Source organism: Muntiacus reevesi, chromosome 1, assembly GCF_963930625.1.
Source record: "Muntiacus reevesi chromosome 1, mMunRee1.1, whole genome shotgun sequence".
Taxonomy (NCBI): domain Eukaryota; kingdom Metazoa; phylum Chordata; class Mammalia; order Artiodactyla; family Cervidae; genus Muntiacus; species Muntiacus reevesi.
This window is the reverse complement of record NC_089249.1, coordinates 176,362,122-176,387,774: the sequence shown is the minus strand read 5'-3', so window position 1 is coordinate 176,387,774 and position 25,653 is coordinate 176,362,122. Positions and strand designations below refer to the sequence as shown.

Here is a 25,653-nt window from a genome sequence, read left to right as displayed (position 1 = left end):
CAGAAACTAAAGAACCGTGGGGAGCTGGGGTCGTGCAGAGAAAACATTCTCCCTGACTGTCTCTGCGGAGAGGGCGGGAACAGGCATGTGTGAAGGGAGACCCAGCCTCCCTCCCGCTTGCTCCCCGCCCTAACGCCAATCACCTGGTTAAAAGACAAGCCAGAGAAACACACAAAACTCATGGCCTTGGGTCAGCAGAGTGTGGCGGTGCCCCGTATCTGCTCACTCCGGGATCTTGCCGGCAATCTACCGACGGGCAGCCGAGGCTAGAGACGGTTTTACACAGATGGCCTGGCTGGTTGTCACAAAGCCCCACGAGAAAGGCAGCAGTGGGGTTTCATCCCCATTTCACAGCTGGGGAGACTGAGACTGCGAAGCCAGTTTCCGATGGTGACTGTGCCTGCTTGCTCCGGGGACGTGGTGTGACACACGCCGCAAGCAACAGCTGTGGAACAACCAAGAGGAGAGAGAAATTCCCAGTGCAAACAGAGCCGAAACCTCCCCTGTCTCTTTTGGGCCCCAGCTGTTCACGGCTTGGCGGGCAGACTGTCTTCTCCGAAGCTCGGGGAAGGGGGACCTTATTCTGGGCGGGGAGGGTCAGGGCCATGGCGCCCGCCTCTGCCCTCCAATCTCAAGCCTGGAGCACGAGAGCCGACGGCCAGCCCCTGGTCTCGGCCGGCTGCACCCTGCCGGGAGCACAGATAGCTCCCCGCTTCCTGGGTCAGGACGTCCACCCGCCCGACGCCAGCCACCTCCCCGGGCTGGGCGCTCAGAGCGCCGGTCGCCTCTCACCCAACCTGCCGCCTTCCCAGCAGGTGATGTGGGTTGCGTGGCAAGGCCGGGAAGAACTCACACCCCTGGGTGAGGCACGCAGAGTGATGCGGATGCCAGACGGCAAGAGGTGAGTGCTGAGCGCAGCTGGGCACTGAAACCCACCTAGGAACCCAAAACGGGTCCCTGTCCACTCACGGGGGACACAGTCGCCCAGGCCACACCACGGGGTGCTCTGGGAGGAGCCTGTCCCTTGTGTGCGACAGGGGGCATCCAGAAGGTGTGGAGCGGGGAGGGGCTGGGTGCTCGGCCACCTCCGAGATCAGGAACACCTGCGGACCTTCTCTCTTTACACATTTGTGGGTGCGGCAGCCACAGCCTTATCAGAGGGGTCCCCAGCCCAAGTCCACCTGGCGCCAATTCTGAGCCTCTCTTCCCATGAATGATGTCTGGAGACCTCGTGGCCTGGAATGTCTCAGTGAGCAGAACTGGACCACAGCGTGGGAAGCAAGACACATCCAACATCCAGCCCAGAGAGGCGGCTGGGAGCGTCGCAGCTCAGCCCTTCCAGCAACACCGAGGAGTCACAGTCCCTAGAAACCCATCACCCGCCCGCTCTGTTCATGCAGGCGCAAGAGCGAAAGTGCCCACGGCAGGGCACACGTTTCACAGCGAAACCTAGAGCAGTGGGGATGCTGGGACTTCAAAGCTCCACCCTCGCCTTGCCCCTCTGACATGGTGTCTCAGGATTCTGGCAAGCTCATCTCTAAATGCCCTTGGGTTTTGTCATTGCCCGAGAAGATGTGCCCAGCCGCCACCTCCCAGCTGGAAACGTCTTCTTGTGTGAAAACACCCCAAGGTGGTTTCAGGTTTGGCGGTAAGGGGCCGGCAGTTGCAGCGGGCCGCCTCCTTTCCACTCCCTGGGCATGCGGGACTCTGGGGAACATTGAGTTTCTATGGCCCCTGCAATCGCGCGGTTTCCTCCCTTGAATCAAGCCCTGATCTTTGAAGCCTTGAGTTTTGTAGATTTAAACTGACCTGAAGGGATCGAGAAAGGACTCAGTGAGGCCGGGAGTCTCCCCGGCCGCTCTGAACACAGCAGGGAAGGGTCGGATTGCTCACCCCTGTGGCCGCCCCTCGGAAATGACTCCCACACTGCGGGGAACTTTGCAAACGCTCCTGAGGTCAGAAGGGCTACAGGGTGGGCCCCGGCTGGGGGTGGGGTCACGGCCTCTGCCCCCTCCCCACCACCCAAGGGGGCATTTTAAAGTAGGGGCTCAGCTTGTGAAGGATTTGTGCCTGTATTTGGGTTTTTGTTTTTTTGCTCTAAGCTGGACATTTTGCTTTGAAGGGAGAGGTGACCACGGAACTGGAGGCTGGAGGGGCTGGACACGTACCTGCAGTGGAGTGGACACTCACCAAGAGCTAGAGGGCCTCTCTTTCAGGCAGTGATTCTGCCGTCAGCCAGGCGGCCTGGCTCAACTGCTAACGGTGACGTTTACTTTCAGGCGGGGAGGAGTCAGTCCAGCAGGTTCTCTCCTTGCACGAGACCTGAAGTGGTGCTGGGAGAACGAGCTGCCTGGATGGCCTCCTCCAGCTGTTGGTAAGTGGAACCGGGAAGTGTAGCAGTTTTATCCAGAGCTTTTTCTGTGAAGTGTGTTCAGGGCCCCCTGGAAAGGTCCCTTTGGCTTTTGTCAGTTCCAGAGACCCAGATGGACGCCACTTGTGCTATTGAAAGATGCTTCTCACGGCCTAGGTATTACTACCTCTTTCCACATTTCCATGGAAAACTCGGGGATGGCAATGTTAATTTAAGAAACTCTATCTGATTAGGCAGAGGGAGGGAGACATAGATAGGGGAGCCCTCAAAGACAACACAGTAGGTAGAGAGTGGCTATCAAACCGCTAACTGGGGTATCACTATTCTCGTCACGAGGCCTGGACCTGGAGAGGCAGGCTTCCTCTGAGCACGTGTCCAGACAGGGGAGGGATCCAGGCGCAAAGAGCTGGGTTTTGTGGGTCCCCAGATGTGACCTGGGTTCTCTCCTTGGACTTTGGCCTTGGGGTCTCCTGACTGTCCCGTGTGGGTGCCTGCGTGCTCACCTGCACGGGCACTCCTTGTTCCTTGCCCGCTCTGTGGTCAGGCCCTCTGCCTTGGGCTTGGGTGTGGGAGGCTCACAGGGCCTGGTCACCGGCAGTAGAGACCAAGGGGCTGGTCAGTCTGCAGGGATGCAAGACACCCCTCCAGCCCTAGGAGGAGGGGCATGGGCTTTGCGATTCAGAAACCAAGAACGTTCTCTGTGGCCACCCTGTCCGTAAGTTTTGGATGATTTGATCTGACATTGCTCTAATCAGCCCCCAGAGAATGACCATGACCTTTGCAGTCTTCATGACCTCCAAAGGCCTGGAGGACCCTGCGGGACAGCACAGGGCATGTCTGGACTTCATTGCCGAGACAGCAGCTCTGCCTCCCAAGGCCTCAGCAAGGAGTCCAGGTGTGTGTATGTGTATGTGCACACATCCGTCTGTCTGTGTTTGCGGTATGCAGCGGCCACTGGGGCTCGTGCTGCAGGGTACTGCACCAAGGTCACCTCTAGGGGCCCGCAAGGTGAGGACAGGCTGGCATTTCTGGAGCTCATGCCTTTCTGGTGGGAACAGAAGTCAAGAGTGGGGTGAGAAGGTTCAGGGTCCACCACGTTCTGGCACAGACCCCACTCTCCGGAGCCCTGTCTGGAGGTGGCAAGGGGTCTGCGTGGCCTCTCACCCGTGGACAGCTCCATCCAGCTGACCCAGGTACCAGCTGTCCTCCACGAGCCATACTTCTGGAGCCTCCGGGTGGCAAGCAGGTGACTTGCAGCTCCCCGGCCGGAAACCCTCTACCTGGGCGTCACCCCAGCTCCCACTGATGTCCGTGGACACAGTAAGTAGGCCAGCAGGAGGGGAGTGGGACTTCCTGCCCCAGGTGGAGCGTGTCTGTACCGACCCCCTGCCCGCCCAGACCAGAGCCCGGCCAGAGTCTCCTTCTTGGCCACAGATCGTGGCCTTCATGGGGCCTCTGCCCCAGGGCTCCCTCCTTACCTGTACGCACAGGCATCACATCCTCACCCTCGCCCAGCCGCATGAACCGGGCTGCAGGGGACGGGACAGCTGCCATGGAATTCGTCATCAGGGAAACCGAAGGCACGCAGAGCAGACTGTGGCCCACCAGGAGACAAACCTAAGTGGGCATGGAAGTCGTGTCAAGGGGAAGCAAGGAATTCCACCCGGGAAGGCTCTGCAGGGCTGGTCCTGGCTGGCCCTGACCTCAGGCCGCGGGGGTAGGACACAGGATGGGTGACTGACGGGGTGGGGGTAGCAGACGGGCACATGGAGGGGCTGAGGCCAACCTCACCAGCTTTCCCAGACCTGGGCCCACTGAACACGCTCAACCACACCAGTACTGGCAGTTCTAGAAAGTCCTATGGTCACGCACAGCCTAACACGCCTCACATCCCTGCTGGTCCCTTTTAAAGTGACGCGATTGTTATTTTTGCAACCGGTTCCAAGTTTCTCAGGCCGTGCTCAGGCTGCAGTATAGAGAAAAGAGACGGAAGGCGGAGGCTGCAGGGACGTCTTTATTGTTCCTGGGAGGGGAGCAGTATACACAGCCACACTGCAGTCACTGAGCTCTTTAAAGACATCTCAATAAATAAAACAAATAAGCAACATATACACTGAAACAGAAAATATTAAAAAAAAAAAAATGATTAGCTGAGCGAATCATGGAGGAAGAGAAAAGGAGAGGTGAGAATTCCAGGCTAACTTGAGACAGTCATGCAGAGGCTGGGACGGGGGGTGGGGGGTGTAGCTCAAGGTTCCTTTGCTAAGAGCCTTGGTCCAGTTGAAACAGAATGTACAGGAAGGCATTTCTGGTTTATTTTTCTTAAAAATATACAGTAAAAAAAAAAAGGCACTTAGAGGGAAATACAAAATCAAAATCCTCGTAAATGTGTTCCTGAATTCAGCGATTTTCAGAATCAATCCCCGCCCCCTCAAAAAATAAAAATAATAAAAAAAAAAGAACCCAGGGCTGGGTCTGTGAACACTCTCAAACAGCGGCGACAATAGCGCCGTGAGCTATCGGGCGAGATGGACCCCGAGCGCCGCTTCCTCGGCGGAGGCGTCTCGGGGCGTCTGGGGGCGGAGGCCGCGCGGCCCAGGGGCTGCCGCTGGACCCTTGTCTGGACGCCGCCACGCGGGAGCGCCGAGATGACGGGGCGGAGGGGCTTCCTGGAGGTCGTTCGGGTTTCAGAAGTTGCAGACTCGGACGTTCCCCAATGCCAGCTGCACTCAGCCCCGCAGGAGCCTCTGGAAGACAAGGTACAGGGAGACTGAGAAGCCGCTGCAGCCCTCGCGTCCGGGCCGCATGGCCGTTTCACCCCCGTGGGCCCCCGACGGCCGTAACAGCTGCTCCGATACCTGCCTGCCCCCACCCTCCCGGCAGGAGCTGGGCAGGGGGCCCTGCCTGCGGGCCGCTGCCCCCAGGGGCCCAGGCCCGGCCCGAGGGCTCCCTCCCGCCCCACCTCCACCCTCTGCAGCCACTCCCAGGCCCCTAGGGCCGGATGCCCTGCCTCCCGCGCCCACCAGAGCCTGTCCCGCACGGGCCCGCAGGCCGCTGCCGCCCCGCGGAGGAGCCGCCCCCAGGCGGGCTCCCGTGGAAAAAGCAGTCCCCACCCTGGAAGGGGAAGGGGGTCGGGGTGAGCTGTTGGGGCTCCAGGGTCACTGAGAGCAAAGCCGGCCGCGAAGGGGGGAGAGTGAGGATGCAGAGCAACGGGGCCACCGTGGGGGTCGGCGCTGGCAAGGGCAGAGGATTGTTTAAACCCGAGCTTTTTAAAAAACGCGCTTATTTACTTAGGCTGCTTAGGTCTTAGCTGCAGCACGCGGGCCCAGCAGTTGTGGTGGGTGGGCTTAGTTGCCCCGTGGCATGGGGGACCTTGGTTCCCCAACCAGGGACTGAACCTGAGTCCCCTCCATTGCAAGACCGATTGTAAACCAGTGGACCACCGGGTCAGTCCCTAACCTGTGCTTTTGAAGTAACCGTACAGGCAGTTGCAAAAAAAATGTATAGGGAGGTGCTACATACATCTCACTGGGTTCCCCCACTATGCTCACCTTGCACTAGTCAAGTGAGGCGTCTCAACCAGAAAAGGGGCCTGGGCGTGGCTGGAGGGCTGACTCACACTTCACTCGTGCGTGTATGTGTGCGTGTGTGTGTGTGGCCTGACCCCGCTGGGCAGTGGGCAGCAGCAGGGACGTGCCCCGCCCTCCCGTGCAGTCTCACGCTGAGGCCCTGCAGCTCAGGGGGCTCTAGGACCCTTGAGGGTACCCGGACAAACCCCCGCGAGCGTGAAGACCCTGCCTCCCTGAACCCCAGCGCCTGGAGACACACACGCACTCCTTTTTTCCAAGTTCTGAGCACTCCAAATATGTCAGCGGTTTAAAGTGGTCCTGGGCAGAAAGTCAAAGGCTGCTCTCTCGGAGAATGTGGTTGTAATTAGATAATTAATAAGAGGGGCAGCTAGAGAAAGCTAAATGGAAGCCTTCCTCCGCGGGAGGAAGTCATTACAACAGGTTTTGATATATGAGCCTCGCCAGCCCTCCAAGGGGAAACGGCATCATCTATGGAAGCCAGGACGGCAGGGCCACCCGGAGCAGTGTGGGTATTGGGGTTCGCTCCACATGCCCGGGGGACCTGGGCAGGAGCCGGCAGCAGGTTCATTAGTCTACCTGACTGAGGGCCTCTGGGCCAGCCCCTTGATGTCACCCTGACCCTGGCGTGTCTGCTGACGTGGGCGGTGCTCTCGGCCACAAATGTGAGACAGCTGGGGCCCCGACTGCCTCCTGCGTGGGACAGCCACCTGAAGCCGTGCGCACGCGTCCCCTGCACTGCTCAGCCGGCCTCTGTCTGCCGGGTGCAGAAGGGGGCAGGGGGAGAGGCCAGGGGGGCGGCTGTGCTGAGGGCATGGGCGCCCTCCTCTCTCACCAGGCCAGACCGCAGGGCACTGAGAGGCAGTGGAGGGTCTTACTCCAGTCTGTGTCCCGAGGGCCAGGGCTGAGGGCCGGCCCGGAAAGGGGCGTGCCCAAAAGTCTCCAGAAACAGAGGCGGGTAGGCTTAAAGGGGAAGCACTCATCCTAGGGCCTTCCATTCATTCACGGATCCCCAACACCCCATCCCTCCACCCACGTTCCCTTCCTTCCTCCCCCCTCACTCCTTTCCTTTCTTCATTTCTTCCTTCTTTCTATCCACCCATCAATCCATCATCCATCCACCCACCATCCATCTATCCTTCCATCCACCATCCATCCACCCATCCAGCCACCCATCCATTCATCAATCATTCATCCATCCATCTATCCATCCAACCACCTATCCATCATCTTTCCATCCATACATCTACCCACCATCCATCCAGTCATCCATCCACCATCTATCCACCATCCATCCACCCACCATCCATCCACCCACCATCCATCCACCCAGTCATCCATCCATCCAGTCATCCATCCATCCAACAAGTCATCCATCCAGCCACCATCCATCATCCATCATCCTTCCCTCCTCCCTTCCATCCACTCTCCCTTCCATCTATCCCCCATCCACTCTTCCATCATCTACCCTTCCACCCATCCATCCATCTACCTGTCCATCTATCCATCCATCTTTCCAACATGCACTGAGCACCTTTCATGTGCCAGGAATGCTGCTAGTTGTTTATAAAGCCCAGGCATGGATCGAAGAAGTCCATCAGGGGAGGAGAAACGTGCTGATAAACAACTAGAGCTCAGGGTAGACAATGGCAACTTTTTTAGAGGAAGTACAGCTAAGACTCTGCAACCAGAAAGAAAGGGACAAAATACCTTGACTTTCGTTGGGGCTGCCAGTGGGACACTGAAGGCTAGAAGTGAGGGTCAGGAGGCCCGAAGCTTCTCCCCGAAGTCAGGGGCTGTGGCTGTGGGCCGCAGCACAAAGCAGATGTCCAGGGCACTGCTCCAGCTCCCACTGCCCCTTCCATGTGAAAAGCAGAGGCACCTTCACCTCTATAGAGCCCAGCATCCACGGAGGGGGCCAAGCTGCTCTTACTGCCACAACTCTTCCCTCCTCCCACTCGCTGCACCTAAAACAAAGACCCTCAACTCCTGGGTTCCCACGGACACTAGGGTGGGGGTGGTGAGGGTGCCAGGGGAGACAAGCAGCAATTGGCCCAGTGGTGGAGAAGCTGACAGCTGCCCCCCACCCTGGCGGGCCTCACCCAGTCTGCACAGGTCGGTCCATCTGCCTCTGGGGCATCTGTCTAGCACTGTCCTTCAGCTGGGCCCTCCGGCCCCTCACCAAGCCTGGACCTAGCCTCCTGACCATCTGAACACAGCTCCCAAGAGTGGTTTGGAGGGAGAGAACCAACAAAATGCGCCGTCAATACAGATAGAAAACAAATGACAATTCACAACAGGGGACTGAGGGCCAGAGAGCGGAAACGGCCTTGCTGAGCACCACTCACACACATGCGCACACACACACATGCACACACACATGCGTGCGCATACACACGGCCCAGTGAACAGGGACGAAACCCTCAAACAAGCGGAAATTATCATCTCGGGAGAAGCCAGAGGAGTGCGTGAGGATGAAACAGGGACACTCTGCTTTGAAAGAGAAGGAGCAATAGGAGACGAGGGAAGAGGTCCAGGAAATCACGGAAAGAATAGAAGCAAAATAGCAACACAGACACGGACGAGAAACCGTTCCTAAACTGGAGACTGACCTCTGGCGTCTCCTGGCATCTGAGCCAAAAGACTCAGCGGACGCAATCACACACGAGATCCAGAGGGGAGGGTCCCGGCACTCAGGAAAGACAGGAGGCTTCAGATTGGAAGGAACATCCAGCTCTGGAAAGGACACCCAACGAGACAGGCAACCGAGCCACAGTACACAGAAATTTCTGGATCCTAAGACTGGAGAGAAACTCCGACAGGTCTCCAGCAGAAACAGGGAGACCCGGCCGGACTGGGGTGACGGCCCCGTGCTCACACCACTGGCTAACTGACCATGGCAGGACACCCAGAGGTTCGACGGAGAAGGGTGGTGTCCCTGGAGCACTGCTCCCCGAGAATCCGCAGACCCCCTGGAAGGAAAAGAAACGTGAGGCTCTGAAGCCCTCAGAAAGTGCCCCTCTCCGATGCCACTTCCAGGAAACACTGCTAGAAAACACCTCCCATCCGGATGAAAAGCAGTCTGGGCTCTGTCTCCACAGGCACGACGACATCTGACCTAAGCACACCAGACAAACCGCACACCAGACAAACACATAAGACGCTGTGCTCAACGCTCTTGTAGTCTCGAGAGGGCCGGGCACCGTCTTTTCTCCAGCCAGGTCCCTAGGGTCTAGTGTGGCAACTGGCATACAATAGGAGCTCAATAAATACCTGCTGAAAGATGGACTCCAATGAAGAAATCAGACCCACAGCAGAGGAGATGGTCATCCAGGTGTGGTGTTGTTCAGTCGCTCAGTCATGTCCGACTCTTTGTGACCCCAAGAACCACAGCACACCAGGTCTCCCTGTCCATCACCAACTCCCGGAGTCCACCCAAACCCATGTCCATTGATGCCAGTGGATGCCATTGATGTCCAGTGATGCCATCCAACCATTTCATCCTCTGTTGTCCCCTTCTCCTCCTGCCCTCAATCTTTCCCAGCATCAGGGTCTTTTCCAATGAGTCTGTTCTTCGCAGCAGGTGGCCAAAGGATTGGGGTTTCAGCTTCAGCATCAGTCCTTCCAATGAATATTCAGGCTTGATTTCCTTTAGGATGGGCTGGTTGGATCTCCTTCCTGTCCAAGAGGTTCTCAAGAGTCTTTCCCAGTGCCACAGTTTGAAAGCCCAAGTGTATCGGTCACCCGGGTGTGACATTCTGGGCTCCCTGCAGCGCCCCCCCAACATAAAGCACTCAGACTCCTGAGCATCTCCTCAAGGCCAGCAGCGGTGGCACCAGCACACAGAAGCCTGTGAGAAGTGCAGAGGGCAGGCCTCGCCCCGAACCAAGGACTGAGCACCTGCACTCAGGCAAAATCGCTGTTCTTTGGCGAGCTCCTCGGGCAGGGAGAAGTGGGTGGGGGTGCCCAGCCGCATCACCTCCACCCCTGTTCAGAGATTAGACCGCGGTTGGGATGGGCAGAGACGTGCGAGGGGCAGACGTGCGAGACGGCTGCATGGAGAGCAAGAACTTGGGCATCGTGATGCTCCCTGTTGGGCGCGGGACCCACCGTGGGCAGCCAGGCCTCAAGGTCATGCCCACCGCTGAAATCCTGCCTGAGAGTTCCAGACACAGAGACCCCCAGGGCCCAGCTGCGATACCCAGTGGGCACAGCCATGTCCGGCTGTGATTTTACCTCGATGATCACCCCCCTGAACAGGCGGGCAGCAGGGGTGCCAATGACAGGCCCCCGGGGGGTCTGAGGGTCACCCACTCAGCTGCCTGGGTTCTCATCTTCCCGCTGGGTAAGGCCTCTAAGAGACCGTGGGGCCCTGGGTGCAGCAGGCTCTGGCCCGACAGGGATGTGCGGTGTCAGCGGGAGGCCAGAACCAAGCTCAGCCCCAGAGTGGCGTGCCTGCCCCGAGGCCGTCTCTGTGACACGTTTGTCCAGGGGTGAGAGGAGATAGGGGCTCTGCTTCCACTGGAGAGGACGGGGAGCCAGGGATTCAGGCATCGTGCTCCGATCAGGCCTGGCTGACGGCAAAGCGGGCAGGTGGTAAACAGCACCGCCCCTTTGCGCCATCGGAGAGGCCGGGGGTCCAGCGAGGGTGGCTCAGAGGCGGGGCGTCCTGCCCGTTCGGGCCCCTCTTCCCTGCAACCTCTGGGCACCTGTCCTGGCTGGAAGGCCAGAGAGGCGGAAGCGTAGAGAAGCAGCCATGGGAACGACAGAACAGACCTGATCCCGCGACTGCTTGGGAACCCACGCCTAGCAGGGCAGGAGTGAGCCGGAAGCCACTCTCTGCAGGCCCGACCCTCGATTTCAGACACATTCCTAGGAGATGATGGTGGGCCAAGGAGGGACAAAAGCAAAGCCCACTTCCTCTTCCAGCAAATGGAGATCAAAAAGCACCTGGCCTGTGAGAACGCTGCACTGTGTCCAGCTTCCCCTGGATGCACCTCAGTCCCTCTCCTAGTCCTCCCTACCCTCGAAGGGGCTGCAGGTGGTCCCCGAACCAGGCAGTGGCTTTAAGAGGCAGGACGCCCCGGTCTCTCTCTGCAGGCCCCTGGGCACTCTGTCAGAGGCCGCGGCCATGTGAGTCTCCTTAGCCCAGCGATCAGCCAGGAGGCGGCATATGGGGCCAGAGGTAAGACCCCGAGTTTCTCTGCCGGCGGCCGGCCCGTCCCCTCTGGACAGGCCTGCTCACCTCAGAGTGGCTGGGTTGGCGGGATGCCCTGACCACACCTCAAAGCACTTAGGACTCCTGGCGTGGGGGGAGGGGGGGGCGGGCGGGCTCCTGCTCCTCCACAGAGATGCTCGGGCCCTGGGCACTCTGCTCAGCGCTGCTGGGACTGCAAAGATTCCAGGAGCTGTGTGTCCAGCTCCAGGGTGACGCTCAGGACCGCCGCTCCGACCCCGGCACAGGCTGTGGGCTCCAGAGGGACCGTGCCCATCTGTGCTGGTGGCCTCGGAGCCCCCGGGAGGTTCTCTGTCCCCTCTGCCTCCCAGACAAGCCCTCAGCTTGCAGACCCCATTTGCCTGGGGCCCCTGCCCTGTTCAGGGTCTGGGGTCACTGGGAGGGCGAAGGTGGGTGAGGACCCCTCTCTCCAAACTCCGGGACTCAGACGACTGAGCCCAGCCCGTCCACCACCCGTGAGAAAGAGGATTCCCCTCTGGAATGGCCGTGTTTATGATGCCAGGGCACTTCTATGGCTCCCTGGGGGCTTGCAGGCAAGCTGTTGGCCTTGCTCCTGCAGGAAGCGAGAACTTCACATCCACTTAGAACCAGAGCTAGCGTATGCTCTCTGTCTCTCCCCCTCATCCTCTCCCTGGACTTGGCCTCAGTGACTCAGGCTGACTGTGTCTGGAGTGGCCTGTCTGCCAAGGGGAGATCGCCCTGAGAACACGCTGGGGAGGGGGCGAGCTTACCTCTGGGCGCCCCGGCAGCTCCCTCCCGCTGGCTGCTCCCCAGCCTCCAGGCCTGGAGAGGCCCGCCCTGTAGAGCCCACCCTGGCAGCCAGCGCCCGCCGCCGCAGGGCCAGCCCAGCTCCCCCGGGAGCTGCAGCAGGAAGGCCCCGGGTCCCCGCCAACCCACCCTCAGCGCTACCCCGTGCAGTCTGCCTCCAAGGGAGGCTGTCCCATTTCTTCTCCATGAGTCATGAGACACTGCCGAGGGTCCTCCCACGTTTCAGAGACAGAGAGAGTTAAGTCAGCAGACAAGGAGGGCGCAGTCTCCTCCTGGTACACGGCCTCCCAACCTGGAACTACTTTAACCAGTAAACCAGCATTTCTTCAGATGCCACTGCATCCAGCTTCCGGATAAAATTCACAAGTGGAAGGAAGAGAGGGGAACAGACTCCCACCCTGCAGGTGCCCCCTTTCAGCCTGGAGGTGCAGCAAGTGCCTTCAGAGGCGGTTGTCCAGGGACATCATTTCAGAGATGACCAGAGGGAGCCCGGGGGTGACTTACCCCAGGTCACCAGGCGGGTGTGGAATCACCCACAGAACTCGGGTCAGCTAAGCCCTGGGTCAGAAACCCTCCCCCACCCACAGTCAACTTCATTCCCACGACACCCTTCACTCGGGTCCAGACCTGGGGGCACCAACTTAATAGACATCTTTACGTGTTTGACAAATGAGTGTGTGGAAACACAAGGGTCCTAGTGACGGCGGCACCAGCTCGAGAGAACACCAACTGAATGTCTTCTGACGTCAGGTGTCCTGCTGACACTGGTGTGTGACGGTCAGCGGCACTTGGTCCCTGCTTCCAACCAGCTCACAGTTCGCTTGGGCACAGACAGACATTATTATCACAAACTGCAGTGTGTTCTAATGCAGGTGTAATAAAGGTACATAAAGGTGTCTGATTGTTTCAGTGAAAATCACTCAGTCATTTCTGACTCTTTGCGACTCCATAGACTGTAACCCGCCAGACTCCTCTGTCCATGGAATTCTCCAGGCAAGAAAACTGAAGTGGGTTGCCATGCCCTCCTCCAGGGGATCTTCCTGACCTGGGGATCAAACCCAGGTCTCCTGCCTTGCAGGCAGATTCTTTACTGTTTGAGCTACCCATGAAGCCCTCACTTTAAAAATACAAACATATAAGTATCAATGATTATACAGAAATAGAAGAAATGTTAGGGGTTTCCCAGGTGGCGCTAATGGTAAAGAACCGGCCTACCATTGCAGGAGACATAAGAGACATGGGTTTGATCCCTGGAAGGGAAGATCCCCTGGAGGAGGGCATGGCAATCCACTCCAGTATTCTTGCCTGGAGAATCCCATGGACAGAGGAGCCTGCTGGGCTACAGTCCACAGGGTCGCAAAGAGTTGGACACGACTGAAGTCACTGAACACGCATGCACATAAATGTTATAATAGAAGTAAACCTATAAAGACACATAGTAAAAGCACAGAGAAAGCAAAGGTTAAGTTTCCAGACTTTGGGGAGCTCTTCACAGTCAGGGGCCGGCGCTGGGTCTTCAGGAAGCCTGGTCTTGGGCGGGAAGGGGGAGGGTCTTGTGGGCAAAGGCGAGGGTATACAGGCACAGACAGGTGGGCTGGAGGAAGGGGAAGACTTGCGGTGATGGAAAGGCAGCTCTGGGCGTCAGAGGTGGGCAGGACCCCACGGGGCAGCGGGGAGTGAGTAGACAGGGGAGGAGCGCCCTGCAAGACGAGTTGGGCTTTCCAGAGATTACGGTGGGGAGGCCCCAAGGAGGCCTGGTGGGAAGGAGCCTGGCAGGGCCCCTGCTGCCGTCCAGGAGGAAGGGGTCGAGGACTCTGGGGAGACCCAGCAGCTGCAGAGAGTCAGCCAGAGGTGAGGTGGCCGGGGCTACAGTGCGGGCCCCAGGAGGGGCCGTGATCCCAGGCACTAAACGGGGGTCACGGGAGAAGGCGCCTTTGTGGGAAACAAGACTAGGTCTGGTCTGTGAGCAGCGGCTGGTCTCAGGACTCCCTGAAGCTCAAGTACAGCCAGCAGGATGTGCGGCTCCAGCCCCAGGAGAGGGCTGGGGGCCCAGACTTGGGAGCAAGACCCTCCCCTTGGAAGTGATGAGGGCACCTTGCTTTGCTAGGATTTGAGCCCAGGCCTCTGGATCCCAAACCAGGTGCCTTGCTCCATCCCTTGGCACCCTGTCAGGGACAGAACCAGGGGGCACAGGCCATTAGGGTCACATGTTCAGGGAACAGATGGGGCTGAGCTTGAATCTCCTGTAAGAAATCTTCTCAAGAAGACTCTTGAGAGTCCCTTGGACTGCAAAGAGATCCAACCAGTCCATCCTAAAGGAAATCAGTCCTGAATATTCACTGGAAGGACTGATGCTGAAGCTGAAGCTCCAATACTTTGGCCACCTGGTGCGAAGAACTGACTCACTGGAAAAGACCCTGATGCTGGGTAAGATTGAAGGCGGGAGGAGAAGGGGACGACAGAGGATGAGATGGTGGATGGCATCACTGACTCAATGGACATTGAGTTTGAGTAAGCTCTGGGAGCTGGGGATGGACAGGGAGGCCTGGCGTGCTGCATTCCATGGGGTCGCAGAGTCGGACACCACTGAGCGACTGAACAAGTGTGCGCAGCTGGCCAGCAGTGCCCCCTCCTGGCGGGAGGACCGCATTGCAGCAGAGAGCTTAGATTTTCACCGGACCCTCGGGGTCCCCAGGTGAGCCGGGCTGGCTGAGAGCAGCCTTCTGCACGCTGGAAGGAGCGAGGCTTGCCAGGAGCTGCCTCTCCATACGCAATTCTGCCCTCAGTCCCACATCTTCCACGTAAACACACCATGTGAACAGCTGGGGTCAGAGCAGAGGCGCCAGAGCTGGAAAGGAAACCGAGACCCCCGCTGTTTGAAGAGGCGGCGGCCCCGTCCCTTTCGCGGGAGCACAGCCTGGAAAACGCTAAAGAACGTTTCCCATGAATGATGAAAATGGGGGACAGAAAACTGTTTCCAGGAACACATAGGCTGTGATGACGACCTCTACCTGACTACTGCCAGCCTTCAGTTACCAAATGAATCTCAGAAATGCAGGCAATTTTTAAAACGCAAAATGGTTTACAGAAATAACTGCACCTAAATCTATTTTACTGGGCACTCTTTCTTCCAACCACCAAGAAAAACCTGCTACGTTTGAAATATGATGTGCATAGGCGTGCAAACCCAGGAAGAAACAAAACCTTGGTAAGTGGCAGGAAGACTCAAATGTGACCGGGTCCCCAGTTGGCCCCATCTCCAGGAGCCCTGAGTCTGGCGATTGGTGTGGACAAACCAACAGGTCACAGGGGTTCCTGGCAGGAGGGTGTCCTTCTGCGCACACAGATACCCCAGGTTGCTGGGGTGCAGCCGGGGGCTTGGCCAACCCACCCCTTCTGCTTCCGAAGCTCCGGACTCAGCTGCTTTGAGCCCATTTCCTATTCTCAAGCTTTAGCACCACCTGAATACAACTGATCTCTGCTGGGAAACATCATACTCAGAAATCGATCAGGGATTTCCCTGGTAATCCTATGGTTAAGATGCCTCGCTTCCACTGCAGGGGCCAGGGGGCACAGCTTCGACCCCTGGTCGAGGAACTAAGATCCTGCATGCCTCTGGGCACGGCCATAAAAGAGAGAGAGAAAAACAGGACAGAAATGAACCGGCCCTCACTTAAGCGCGAAAGGCCCTCAGGTGTTTGGGTAAGGTCAGCTCAGAGAAGCAGGGCAGGGTGAGTAAGTGACCCCGGCCCGGCCCGGCTGGGCGGCTGTGAGCGGTGGAGGCCAGGCCTGCGGTCCCGAGGACAGGTGTGCATGATGACAGCCCCTCCTGCAGAGCCCGGTCCCCTGCCGCCGGTGGTCACTGACTCTGACCGAAAGACACCTGATGGGCCTGCAGGACCGGCGCTCATTGTCTCAGGGCAAATGCAGAGAGGCAGGGCAGCGCAGACACTGAGAACTGGGGGTTCTGGACTGGCCGCACTTCCCAGGCAGCCCCAGTCCCCCAGCTAGAGGGTGACCCCAGGCCTGTGGCTCCCACCCTGTCTTATCTCTTGGCCTCCACATGCTGCTCATGACCATGGCCTCCTGCTGGCGGGGAAAGCGGACACCTTTGTACAGACACTCGAATTCCTGGCAGCAAGGAAGTGGGGTCCTCGGGGCGTTAACAGGGGTCTCTGCTGTCAGCTGAGCAGGACCAGCCGGGGGTTCCAGCCCTCCAGATACATGTGTATGTGTATGATTGTGAAAGTCGCTCAGTAGTGTCCGACTCTTTGCGACTATACAGTCCACGGAATTCTCCAGGCCAGAATACTGGAGTGGGTAACCTATCCCTTCTCCAGGGGATCTTCCCAACCAGTGATTGAACCCCGATCTCCCGCATTGTGGGCAGATTCTTCACCAGCTGAGCCACCAGGGAAGCCCAAGCATACTGGAATGGGTAGCCTATCGCTCCTCCAGGGGATCTTCCTGACCCAGGAATCGAACGGGTGTCTCCTGCACTGTAGGTAGATTCTTTACCAGCTGAGCTATTAGTCACGGTTACTCTGCTGATCTTCAAAGAACCTGGAGCTAGCGCTGCCTCTGGGAAATGTGTTAGATAATTTCTCCAAAACAAAGTCATCCATCACTCTCCTTCCAACCAAGAGCACAATTCCCAATGATTAGGATTTGAGATTCAAACTTCTAATTTCACAATACACAAATTTAAGGGCTCTTTTGTCTACTGAACAGACAGAAGTCCACTGAACCTAGGACTTGTGCAAGTGGGCGGCAGGCTCTTTAAAGTGCATGACTGCTGATTTACAATGTTGTGTTAATTTCAGTTGGACAGCAAAGTGATTCAGCGATACACAGATACATTCATTCTTTCTCAGATTCTCTTCCATTATAGGGTCTTACAAGATGTTGACTATAGTTCCCTGCGCTAGACAGTGGGTCCTTGTTGATGGCGTATTTCACGTGTACATGTTACTATGTGCCTGTGTGTATCTGTTAATCCCAAACTCCCAATTTACCCCTGCCCGACTTTCCCCTTTGCTAACCAGAAGGTTGTTGTCCATGTCTATGAGTCTGCTTCTCTTTTGGAAATAAGTTCATTTGTATCATTTTTTTTTTTCAGATTCCACAGTAAGTGCTATCATGTGGTACTAGTCTTTGTCTGACTTACTTCCGAGTGGGAGACTCTTACCAGGTCACTGGTAACTGCCCGCTGCTGACTGTCACTGAGGGGCTGAGCGGCCCGGTCTGGGAAAGGGTGGGTTCTGGGGGATCGATGCCGGGTGGGGGGCCTTCTCGGCCTTGGCTTCCACAAGATAGATCTGGGTCACGCCCTTGTCCCGGACAGCTCACAGCCCCTAGGGCCAAGGATGGAGACACAGAAATATGCTCATTATTGCTCAATTTTTAAAAATTCAATTTTCCTGGACTGAAATCCCACATTTATAAATTACAGAAGACTCAAATCCTACGGAATAGACTGTGTTTTTAAAATATTTTGGAATAGGAAAAAAAGAAAACCCTGAATTATTCTGTATTTTCCTACCCAGCGTCCTTCCACAGAAAGTGACAGGAATGAGAAGTGACCGCTGGGTACACACGCTTCTGCCATCAGACCTCAGCGGTATGGCCCGTCCTAGGTCGCGGGGTGACCCCAGGGGGCCCCTCTTTCTTAAAGGCTCCGTGGGATGGCTGGCTCTTCGGAACCTCTTCCTAAGCTGAGGGCTGCTGCAGTGAAGCATTTGAAAACAAACAAAACCCCTCCCTGGGTGCCCTGACGTGGAGGGGGGGGCGCTGACCTCTGCCCGGGGGTGTGACCAGGCCTGACCAGGGGACATCCTGCAAGGCCAGGGCGGGGGGTCTGTGAGTCTGCAGCCCGGTCCTGTCTCTCTCATCTGTAAAACGGGCTGGTCCTTTCTGCCCAGGTGAGTGCACACCTGCTGTATGACAGATGCCTGCTTTGTGTCTGCGGGGAATGTTAATGAATGAGCCGGCTGGCATTCCAGGGACCGAACCCAGTTTTGGGTCACACACACCGGCTCCCCCGGATTCGGGATGACCGTATGGCATGGGCTGAGCAACTCGAGGGGCCTGATTGGATGGTACAAATGCAAACAGACGTTCCTCTGAAATGCAACCGCTCACAGCAAGGATCTATCGTGCGCAGAGCGTGTGTGGGGCCCTGCTGTAGACCCAGCAGCTGGAGGGGACAGGGGCGGGGAGCAGGGCTGGGGGCTTCTAGGCCTTCGGTACTTGGATCGTATGTGCATTTGTGTGTACACACGCCACCACAGTCCACCTACCTATGTATATATGCACTGGATAGACACATACAAACATCACATACAAATACATACACACACCACCACACTCCTCTCTGAGAGGGCTCACCTCTGTCCCCAGTTTGCTGCTGACTTAATGGTTTGGGGGTTGAGATCATGCACTCACGTTGCTCCTAATGGCCCACCGCACAAATGTTGGCAGGAATTCAGGGCCGGCTTCAATCAGACCCCACCACTGCCCTGAGCGGGATGGCTCAGGGTGCCTCCACGGCTCCTCCGCTGAGGCCAGGAGCCCTGGGGTGACCAGGCGTGGACAACAGATGGAGAAGGGGCAACTCTGCACCCTGGAGTCTGCCCAAGGAGGACATGGGATGCCCTCTTCTTAAAAGTACCTTTCTGATCACTCATGCTAACACTTCCCATCTCTTCCTTTCTGGTCAACTCAGCCTGACAGTCACTCGTGGAAATCACAGATGTACACGTGCCACACAGACCTGTGTACTCCCCAAATATTCCTCTGTAGTCTTTCATTGATTGCAACCGTATTCCTGAGTTTGCAAGCTGGAGAAGACCACTTTTATTAGAATGACGGCAGTGCCAAGACCCAGAGATAGGGGACGAGACTGCAGAGTTAGGGTCAGAGCAAAGTAGGTGAATCTCTGAAAGTGTGATCTCATGTTTCTGAACAAGCCAAAGGCTACTGCTCCTTAAAGGGAATCACCCTTCCATAGTCAGCCCACTTTTAACGAGTTTATTTACATTCAGACTCCAGCCTAATATCCTACAGTAATTTCTTTTGCTGAGACAGACCCATGAATAAGGAAAGCTGTGTGTATGTCAGTGTTTATAAAGGAATTCAGCTTCTACTTTGAGTCTTAGACCCAGCAATCCACCTTCCCCTCTAGACGCTCTTTAATCAAGCTTTGTCAATAAATAGATGCAGTGCAGATGTTCTGCGCAGTTTTAAAGAATTCAGGTTGAATCCACTTTAAAATAAAACACTACCCAGCCATCACGTACAGAGGAGGGAAGTTAAGAGACTGAAGAAAACTTTAACAAAACCTGAAATGGAGGCAGGATTCTGAAAATCAGTGAATACACCTTGAACCAGAAACAAGAATTTGAATAATGCTTAGAGAAAGCACAGAAAGACTGAAACACTTTCAACACCTAAACACCTAACAGGAGTTACTTCAGGAAATCTGGGGTCTCACCTTCAGTAAACAGACAAAGGAAGCCATGGTTACACTCTGAAAAAGTTTTATGATTTGTGAAGAACTTGAGTGAAAAGTGCCCTTAAAAATGGAGCTGCCCTCCCAAATGAATCTGAAACGAGTTCATTTAGACAGTTTTCCCAAGCACACACGCACGTCACAAAGTGCAGTGAACACATCTAAGGCTTCAGGACCCGAGAGAGACCGACCCCTGCGTGGTCGGACTGTCCTCCCTCGTGTCACAGGCTGGTCCGGTCAGGGCGAGGATGGTGAGGCTGCAGCCACAGATGCGTGCCGCCTTTCCTGGGGTGGTGCCGGGTCCTCCATCTGGTCTTCCTGCATCCCCTGGCCGGCTGGGGCTCGACTCCACACGGCCAATCAGGACTCAGGCTGGTAGAGTCTCCGCTGTCTCGTGGCTGCCCCGTGGGGGCACGAAGCCCCCCAGCCACTCGGGACAGACCCTAAGCGGTCCACACTGACTCCTGCACACATCCACGCTGCTCCCACTTCCTCCAGGAGCTCCCCAGCTGGTGCCAGTCACCTGGCCTGGCCCAACCGCAGGGTCCAAGGAGTGGAGCGGGGAAAGCCAAGCTTTGGGGGTAACCACTGAGTCCACCCCAAGCGCCAAGGCAAGATTTTAAACAAAGGCTTGTCCAAACACAAATAGTAATTTGCACACAGTCACTTGGGAGATCATCTGATCATCTGACTGCACTGTGTGTATGTGTGAGTCACTTAGTCATGTCTGACTCTTTGTGACCCCACAGACTGTAGCCCACTAGGGCTCCCTTGTCCACAGGATTCTCCAGGCAAGAATACCAGAGTGGGTTGCCATTTCCTTCTCCAGGGGATCTTCCTGATCCAGGGATCGAACCCAGGTCTCCTGCATTGCAGACAGATTCTTTACCATCTGAGCTACAGAGAAGTCCCTGATTAAACTACTTTCTCTAAATGTGGGCCTCAGAGTCCTGAAGGTTCACAAGTGGCTGAATCATGCCTATGAAGGCAAAGGTACAGAGAACCAGATACTGGATGAATGTATGAAAGAATGCAGCTTTTAGAAAACAGTCATTGAGGTCAGCCAAGCTGGAATCAAGATTGCCGGGAAAAATATAAACAACCTCCAATATGCAAATGATACCACCCTCATGGCAGAAAGCAAAGAGGAAGTAAAAAGCCTCTTGATGAAGGTGAAAGAGGAGACTGAAAAAACTGACTTAAAACTCAACGTTCAAAAAACTAAGATTGTTACATCTGGTCCCATCATTTCATGGCAAATAGATGGGGAAAAAATGGAAACAGTGACAGACTTTATTTTCTTGGGCTCCAAAATCACTGCAGATGGTGACTGCAGCCATGAATTTAAAAGATGCTTGCTTCTTGGAAGAAAAGCTATGATAAACCTAGACAGAGATATTGCTGACAAAGGTCCATATAGTCAAAGCTATGGTTTTTCACCTGGAGAATACCCAGGGACCGAGGAGCCTGGTGGGCTGTAGTCCATGGGGTCACAAAGAGTTGGACACGACTGAGTGACTAAGCACAGCACATGGTTTATCCAGTGGTCATGTATGGATGTGAGGGCTGGACCATAAAGAAGGCTGAGAACCAAAGAGTTGATGCTTTCAAATTGCAGTGCTGGAGAAGACACTTGAGAGTCCCTTGGACAGCAAGGAGAACAAACCAGTCAATCCTGAAGGAAACCAACCCTGAATATTCCCTGGAAGGACTGATGCTGAAGCTGAAGCTCCAATACTTTGGCCCCCTGATGGGAAGAGCCGACTCATTAGGAAAGACCCTGATGCTGGGAAAGACTGAAGGTGGGAGGAGAAGGGGTGACAGAGGATGAGATGGTTGGATGCATCACCAACTCAATGGACAAGTCTGAGCAAACCCATGGAGATAGTGAAGGAGGGAAGCCTGGCATGGTTCAGTCCTTGGGATTGCAAAGAGTCAGACATGACTGAGCAACTGAACAACCACCACCACAATGACAAAGATGGCCATAATGGCAAAACACCAAGGTAAACACAATGAAGTAGATAAACCCCACCTCAGCGGGGCCTCACGCACTGACTCACACCCTGTTTAGCTGGGATGTGGTGGCTGGGAGGGAGGTGAGGAGGGTTAGGGCCGGGCTCCCAGGTGCCGCCCCGCTTTCCTCTCCCCACTCCAGGAGACGGGCCACCTGGCTCTCAGGGTGGGGGCAGGTGTGTGCTGTGACAGCTCCGCCGTTACTTCGGAGGCTCGTCATGGCAGAGGGGACAACCACCCCTCCGTGATGCCCCAGGGTTTTGTGAAGGCTCCTTGCTGAGCTCGGAAGACAGCTCCACGAGACGCTGCTAACTCATTAATTCCAAATCCAGTATCCCAGGGCTCTGGAGTGCCTCCCACCTTCTTCCTGGTTGTTGCCCTGGTCGATTCACTCCCAGCACAACCAGGAGGTGTAGCTGGGCAGCTCACTCGGGATGTCCTCCATGGTGAAGCTTGTCTGTGCTGGAGACAGAGCTCCCACTGACCCGACATTCGACTCTCCCACCTCCCCTGCCCGCTAGCCCCATTCAGCTCAGGGGCACCTCCCAGAGCCCTGCACCACACGGCAGCCTGGGTGCCGCACACACACCCAACATCCCCCTGGCTCAGAAAACAACCCAAAAGTTAGCTCTCTCACATCCTGAGTGAGCTGAAGTCGGGGTTGGATGAGGGATCACCACGTACACTGTGCTCATCGTCAGAGACCCAGGAACCTGGTGGCATACCCTGGGAAGGAACTTGGGTTCTCTCCCATACCTTGTCCTGGGGACTAGAGAAGCATAAATGAAAGCGTTTCAGTGAACCAAAAGGACGTGGAAGGAAACCAGTTCCTTCCCCCAATATAGTTCAGCCTGAGTTTCAAGAATTTTAATCGTTGAGTTGAAGACAGAATTAACACTAAGTAAAGCTGTGACCTTGGATATTTACAGGGCTTTAGAGGTTAATGTCATTTCACTAACAGCTGGGGACTCAGATCCCAGAAGAGGGTCTAGGCAGGTGGGAAGCATGGGGGTCGTTCTGTCAGTCTTTAGAATAAAATTCACAACACAGTGGCTGTCTTAGTGGGGATTTACAAAAGCTAATGGTTTTCCCAATAAGATGTCCAATCAAGGTCCGTCTAGTCAAAGCTATGGTTTTTCCAGTAGTCATGTATTGATGTGAGAGTTGGACCATAAAGAAAGCTGAGCACCAAAGAATTGATGTTTTTGAACTGTGGTGTTGCGGAAGACTCTTGAGAGTCCCTTGAACTGCAAGGAGATCCAACCAGTCCATCCTAAAGGAAATCAGTACTGAATATTCATTGGAAGGACTGATGATGAAGCCAAAGTTCCAACGCTTTGGCCCTCTGATGCAAAGAACCAACTTACTGGAAAAGACCCTGATGCTGGGAAAGATTGAAGCAGGAGGAAAAGGTGACGACAGAGGATGAGATGGTTGGATGGCATCACCGACTTGATGGACATGAGTTTGAGCAAGCTCCGGGAGTGGGTGAAGGACAGGGAAGCCTGGTGTGCTGCAGTCCATGGGGTCACAAAGAGTCGGACACGACTGAGTGACGAACTGAACTGAACTGAAGTTCAGACAGTGAAGATCACAAACATACTTAGAAAATGCAAAATCACCTTGGTTTCCTCAGGAAGTGATCCTTCAGTGTTCAGTAACATGCCCTCCGCCTCCCCAGGGCCCCAGGGGGCACTGACGACCTGGTCTGCAGGATCCTCAGAGATCTCCATGGTGAAGTCTCCTCACCACCCTCAAGTTCTTCAAACAGAACTTCACCTGCTGACTGGCACCTACTTACAGGGCAGCCAAGAGGCACTGCCCCCAGACCCTGACGTCCTTGCTGGGCTGTCCCCCCCCGCCACACAGCCATGGGGGGAGAGTCATCAATAAACCTCCTGCCTGAATTCGTCCCTTGGTCAACTGTGCAAAGTAAACTCAGCTTTTCACCTTCTGTCACTTCACCCAGACGAAGCAGACCCGGCCACGCCATGCGGCAGGTGTCAGGGCCTTGGCAGGGCACCCCACAGGTCACTGAAGCTTGGGGCGATGAGAGGACACCACGCCCAGAGGGGGGTACCTGCAGCCCTGCAGATAGCCGGGGAGCAAGGCGGGGCTCTGGGGACCAGACCTCATGGGCTCCAAGAAGGAGGCGGCGCAGGGTCTCCTGCGGAGACGGAGAAGGGTCTCCGAGAAGGAGACCCTCCCTTTTGGGAGGGTCTGGGCACTGGAGGCATGATAAGCTGCCCCAAAGCACCCCAAGCATCTCAGGGGTGCAGCTTCATGTGTACCCTAGGCCGTCGTGTCTTTTCTCACAAGGGAAAGAAACTCAGCGGATGACGCCACGGCCCCTCTGCCCCTTTATCCGCCCTGCTCGGGGGAGGTGCATGTGGTGAGGGAAGCAGAGTACTCAGCACAGGCCCCTGGGAGCTGGCTGCAGGGAGCACATCCCCACCCCGCCCCCAGCAGCTCCCCCACCGACACCCCAGCCCCGTGGGGAGGCCCCGCTTGGCCCAACTCTGCCAACACAGGCCTGCATCTGCCTGACCTCAAGCCCTCCATCTCAGCCATCATCTGTAAAAAGCGGGGGCAGCCCACTCCAGGAGGAGCTTCAGAGCCTCGGGGCTAGGGCTGCCCTCACAGGTCAGGCAGCTTCGCAGAGGAAGCTTCCATCGGCTAAGCCCTCCCGCCTCCCCTTCGCCACTGGCCATCTGATGACCTTGCTCATGGCTTGTCCCCAGGCTGGACCTCACGTCTCCCAGGTGGAAGCGGGCACCTAGGTTGAGGTCTCCATGGCCCTGGGGGTCTGCTGATTTTTGAGAATCTCAAGGGAGATGTGAGAGCTCGCTCTCCTGTCCCCGTGGGGGCGCACCTTGTTGTCACTGTTCAGTCCCGCAGTCATGTCCAACTTTTTGTGATCCCGTGGACTGCAGCCCTCCAGGCTCCTCTGTCCATGGAAATCTCCAGGCAAGGAATACTGAAGCAGGTTGCCGTTTCCTTCTCCAGGGGATCTTCCTGACCCAGGGATTGAATCTGCGTCTCCTGCATTGGCAGGTGGATTCTTCACCACGGAGCCAGCAGGGAAGCCCTGGGTAGCACAGGTAGCATTTGATAAACCTGTTTGAAGGCCTGGTTAGAGCTGCAGAATCCTCAATTTTCCCTGAAGATGCTCAGCTCTGAGAGCACACACACATACATCGTTCTTGAGGAGGAGGCTGGTTTAACCAGCAGATTCCTGAAGGGAAGCAAGAGGCTAGAAGGAACCCAGATAAACACTGTGGGGTGGGGGAGGCCAGGAGCAGTTGACGCTGTGGATCCAGATGGACTGAAGCCAGATGTGCCGCCCACGGCCCTGGCTTCGCGGAGCGGCCCTTATCAGCCATCGCTTCCTGATGCTTCGCAGATGCACAATCAGAGAAAAGCCGGTTCCATCGTCCATCTCACAGTCGGGAGACCAGCCACATGCAGCCCTCAGCCATCCACTCCCGAGAGCCGGCGCCCTCCGCCCTGGCCCCCCTCTGGAGGCCCCGAGAGCTGGGGTGCCGCTGCCCCTTTCCCCCCTTGCCAGGCCTCTAGAAAACTCTTCTGCTCCAGTGTTGAATGGCTTCCCCACTCTGCCTTCAAAACCCCGGCCTTTTCTTTCTGCTGGAGCAGAAGGCGGGTGCGTAGTAAGGAAGGGCCAGCCTCATTCTGCCCTGTCTCCATCCTCCTCCTTGGCTCCTGGCTTTTCCCTCCCTATTTCTCCTGTTTAACTCGGGAGAGCCAGCCCAGCCCCTCAGAGATGAGCCACTGCCGGAGGGAGCGGGAGGTGGATTTAGACCTGCAGAGAACTGAAGAGGGATGTGGTCACCGTCCGTGCTCCCCCACCTGTGCTCACGGCTCCCCTGCTTCTTGGCGAGGACGGACAGGCACAGGGCAACTTCAGGGGTCGAGGAAGCAGCCCCCAGTTCCATCCTCACAGTTAAACAGGATTTCTCAGCAATGCCACGCTCTCCTCCAAGGGACAGCAGGCATCACAGGCAGAAAATGGAGCCCCAGGAACCCTAGGTCTCTCGAATTAGCAGAAAAACAGATGCTGGAAAGAAAGAATCATCAGAGACGTTCACATCCATCTCGCCCCAGACCCCCCCTGGGCTGAGTCCCTAGGGGCCACGCTGTCCAGCCC

The 25,653-nt window shown here is 56.3% G+C and overlaps 1 protein-coding gene across 1 annotated transcript in view; it reads right to left on the bottom strand.

Moving 5' to 3' along the window:
- Positions 1–4,697: 4,697 nt before the first annotated feature.
- TWIST2 (twist family bHLH transcription factor 2) overlaps positions 4,698–25,653 on the bottom strand; it is a 52,339-nt gene continuing 31,383 nt past the window's right edge. Inside the window, exon 2 of the mRNA XM_065917177.1 lies at positions 4,698–5,118. The gene's annotated coding sequence lies outside the window, so the exon portion shown is untranslated. The remainder of the gene's footprint in view (positions 5,119–25,653) is intronic.